Raw genomic sequence first — 5297 nt, forward strand, 5'->3', positions numbered from 1 at the left:
AATACTTTCCAACGTTCCAAAAACTCGTGGTTCGCTTTACTCAAAACTCGTATATCATCTATGATAACCCATCAGTGCTTTCATATACATGATTCACTAGAATTAAGCCGGCCAAACTTAATACCAAGAATTATGCAATGCAAGACTAACGGCGTTAATCAATAGATCGTCATGTACATAAAGCTCTAATTCTTGTCATTCGACAAGATCTATTACATGATAAAACACTTAGAGTATGCAACTGAAGCATAGTCGATCCATTCCTCAGGCTCTACAGGAAGGACCGCTCTGATACTATAATGTAACACCCTAACTACCAAAGCTCACGCTTCCGGCTGCGCGACTCTGATAGCTCGGACATTACGACGACACTTATACTATTTAATACTAAAATATGAGCCTGCTTAAAACTTTAAACCGTAATACCACTCCCAAAAATACTTTCGTTCGATAACGTACATCCATAAATACCATACAACTTACAACAACTCATAAAGAATACATACATATATATACATAAATATATATAAATAACTTTACAAGCACTAACCAATACAATTCCTATCCCTCTTATAGAATATATCAAGATAATGGCGAGGGTTCAATAAACCATAACTAAAACAAGACAGAGCATCTCAACAACAACTAAATAAACTCTTCGTGACTTCTGTGCCCATATCCTGAAAGGGAAAAAATGTAAGGGGGTGAGAACATCATCCTCGAAAGGGTTCTCAGTAGAGGGTTTTTGGAAATTACTGTAATAGGATACGTGAAGATAAACCATACCAGTGATTAATAACCGTCTTATGCCTCTTTTCAAAAACAACGGTTTTCAATAAAAGTAAAGTCGGAAATCTTTTCTGAAAGAGGAATCGTTCAATTCTCAAAAACTCAAAAGCCTTTCAAAATGGTTTATCTATACTGAACCAAAATAGCCTTTCATATTTTAATCTGAACCAGAAACACAAAACCGAAATCAACCATCGGTTCATCTCATTCCAACCACGGCCCTAGGCCCAAACAATCCAACCATCAACCAATCACCACAGTCCAACAGAGTCCTAGTAGCAAACACAAATAGGAAGATGCAAGCACAAACAAACAGTTATTGCAAGTAGAACAATTAGCAATTAATCACATAGGCAAACCAAGTATAATATGCACACCCAAACAATGTCACATAGATGTATATGATGCATGCCTGTCCCTAGTGGCTGATGATATCATCTGTCGATTATAGAGCCAACCCGACACGTCCTGGTAGCTAACCATGGACAGAAACACCCATCGCGGAGCAAGTAGGTTTGAGCTACAACCCCATTGCTACTACCCGCTCAACCCAGAGCCAGTGGAATAACCACTACTGCGGCTACTACCCAGGCAGATGTTTAAAAGCTCAACCTGGAGCGAGTGGAATCACCACTACTACCACTACTACCCAGGCGTCACAGTCTCTGACCTGGAGCAAGTGGGACGAACCACAACCCTTGCTACTACCCAGGTATCTCAAGCATATATTCATTCAATCCCAGCCATGGATCAACATCCATCTCTGCCATCCGGCTTAAATTCGTAATTCATAGTCAGCCATACGGCCCATAATTCATTCGGCAATCAGTGGTAAATCAATATCATACACAGCCATTCCGGCTCACGGTTCAATCCGAAACCAGCCAATATTCATAATCGTACACAGCCATTCTGGCCCATAATAAAACAGCACTTCCACCATTCAACATCATCAAAATCATAAAACCGGCATTTAAGCCATAAATCACTTTTCTCAAGCCATTTCACTTTGAAATCAAACTTCAACTCTTTTCAGCCTTGGCTTTAAAGATCTCATTTCTCAAATCATCTCAGGCTCATAAGCCAAATTTACGCAAAGTGAGTTCCCCTTTTAAAACAAAGCCACTCTCGTCATTCTCTTTCCAAAACTTCCAAAACCATGGCAAGTTAAGGATTTATTTCAAAGTATTCAAAACCACCCATCCAACAATGGGATTTTATAACAAAAGCTTCTCGGCAGAGTCCTAAGTCTTTAGGGAAGGTCAACCTATATCAATTCCTTAAAATTCATTGAAACTCTTAAAATCATGGATTCTCGGTTCAAGTAAATAAAATTGAATTTATTATGAAACCGACCATACAAAATCACAAGTTCCAACCCGGTCTAAAAATCAACTCATTTGAAAAGGAACCGGTTTATTTGAATCAAACCACTTTCAGGTTTCTTTTTGGAACCCATTATTCTAACTCTTCCAAAATGCCTCAAACTTAATTACTCAATCAAAAGTCTAGATTCCTTTGAAATCACTAAAAGCTCCTTTTTATATTGAAATCAATATTAGAGCATCATTCTTTCCTTCAGTGATTCAAACGGTAAAAATAGTTCATTTCTAAAAGAGTTGAACTCAAGGCATAAAGTTCACTAAATAAATTAAGCTTGAAAACATAAATATTCTCTTAATAAATCAAATAATACAACTTCTCGAATCCAACCCTCTTTGAATAACTTTTCAAATAAGACTACGATTTTGTAGAAATTTCGGCAGCACCTCCCCTAAAACTTGGACTTTTGCCACCCGGTTCGGGTCCCAACTAAACCGTTTCTCATTCCTTTTCAACAGCTCAAAACCAGAAATCAATTCAAAAGCAAGCTAAACCCAACAGTCGCCTCAGTGGCATATCTCAAGAAAACAAAAATCAACTCAATATCAACCGATTTAACTCATTTTCAAAGCTTTAAAGAATCGGTTTAGCAACAAATCATTTATCAAAACCAAATCAATTAAAGCAAACTAGGCTGAATTTCAAAGAGTATTCTATCTTTCACATTATCAAAAGAGTCAACATAGCTCAAATCAATTCTCTACGGCTTGACTCGATTTCAAAGCTTTAAAAGAATCAACTTCAAAAGCATTTCGTTTCACAAAGCCATACAACAGATCCATTCATCAAAACCAAGTAATAATCCATTCAAACATATAATTACATTCATTCAGGACAATCAACATCACATAAGGCTTATACAATCACGAAATACATTATTTCACATCAGTATCCATATATAATAATTCCAATATATAAAATATAGTTTTCGGAAAGCGCCCCTACCTCAAAACGCAAATCCATAACCCAAACGTCTCACAGAGTCCTTTCCGCCTCAACCCGAACGGACGACAACCAAAACCTCAGCTTCCAGCCACGTTCACAATAACCATAGCAACACTAATCGCAACATACAATAATCAGGACTCGACCCCACATTATCAAACCTCATTTCATTAACCGAACACAACAGAATACTAACGCGAGGTTTTCGAAATATACTTACTTACCGAAATAACACAAAGGAATAGCTGCGATTCTGAACCGACCCGACAACAGCCCCATAGCGACAAAAAGCTCCGGTGGCTCAACAACAACCTTAGTTTCGACGCACATTTATCGAAACTCAACCCTGGGTAACCAACATCTCAGAATCTCTAACGAAGTATAACAGGGCACTAACTTTAAGGGGTTTCGGAAACCAAACACTTACCAAGAAAAACGGTTTTTGGCGGCCACAATACCGATCCCGGCAGCCAAAGGAGTGGCGGCCATGACAACAACAGCAATGGAGTTTCAAAGGTGGCGGAAACCCCTCCTTCCACGGCTCCCATGGTGGCTTCCGACAGAGACTGTAGCGGATCTGAATGGCGGCGGCAGCTAGCTTCCTTTAATGGAAACAAGAATAACGGCGGCGCCCAAGAATTCCGACGGAGGCGGCGGCGGACCAAAGCACCAGAAGCAGAGGGGATTCATCTTGCTTCCCTCTCACACGTCCGTTCCACAGCAGTGGCCTCCACTGGCGACAGCGGCGGACTCCACCCAAGGCGACGGTGACTGTTCAGACAGCGGTGACGGCACACGGCGGTGCGCGACGGCAGCGGTGAGTCCCTCTCCGCTCGACGCCGACTCCACGCTTCTCTCTCTCTCTCTCTCGGTCTCGCGTTCCCCTCTGTTCGCGATGAAGATGAACAGCAACTGACGGCGAGGCGCGGCAGTTGGACAGCAGCGTGGAGCTTCAGTGACAGCAACAACGCGACGGCGGCGGTGGAGCCCAGCACGCCGGCGCGAATCTCCTTCCTCTCCTCCTCCCTTCTCCCGCGGCCCTATTTTCCCTATTTCCCCATCTTTGATTTGGCGCTGCTATAGGTTTCACTTGTGTCTGTGTTAGGTTTGCTTGTGGGTGAGTGGTGATGAGGGTAAAGGAGAGGGGCAGCAGCTGCGGCTGCATGGGTTTGGGGGGCTAGGGTTTTCTTTTTTCAAAAATTAGGGTTAGGGGCATTTTAGTAATTTTACTTAAAAATAAGGATAATATAGTAATTAGAAATAAATTCTAACCCAACAATAATAATGTATAAAAATACTATTTACTCATCAATTTTACAAATTATTTTCAATAAAATGTTCAAATCAAATAATTAGAAATAATATACTTAATTTCTTCATTTTCCAAAATAGCAGTATTAATATTTAAAATATTACTTATCTAATCCAAATCATATAAAATCCTTATTATTTCACAACTACCAACTTTATAATTTGAATATAGAAAATATTCCAATAATTATAAAATTGAATAATAATCATAACTTATCTCAAGTTCAATAAATCAAAACTTGCCTTAATTATCCTTAATAAAATAATCTCTGAAATTAAGGCTATAAATAACTATATGATTTGAGACTTGATCATAAAAAGACTTTTCAAAGATTCTGGGTCTTACATTCTACCCACCTTATAAAAATTTTCGCCCTCGAAAATTGATACAAAACGAAAGAAATTTCATACACTTCACCCTTGAAAACATTTAAGGAAGAAGCATAAATATCTCAAAACATAAACATATATACAGTTTCCAAATACTTGGATTGTCGTATGCATAAGGGTACATAGGTAGGAGTATGATTGCAAAGCAACGTTGCAAGACAGGCTCAATGCAAAAGATGAGACGGTTCAAACATGTGATAGCAAGGCAAGGCATTGAAGGTTATAAAACAGGATGATGTTACAACGACATGCTCAACATCCGCACACTAATCTCATATCAACCTCCAAACTTCAACTTTCCAACTCCATCAAGCACTTTACAACCTCATAGCCAATCATAAGCCTAACAACCGCAAACCCGTTCGCAAGGAACAAAACACTCGCAACTCATAACGTTGTACACCTACCGCTTCAACTTCCGTATACACATATCACGTCTTAAAGAACTAACGTATCACGTTACTACGTCTACAAGTCGC

This window comes from Arachis ipaensis, chromosome B09 (assembly GCF_000816755.2).
Source record: "Arachis ipaensis cultivar K30076 chromosome B09, Araip1.1, whole genome shotgun sequence".
NCBI lineage: Eukaryota > Viridiplantae > Streptophyta > Magnoliopsida > Fabales > Fabaceae > Arachis > Arachis ipaensis.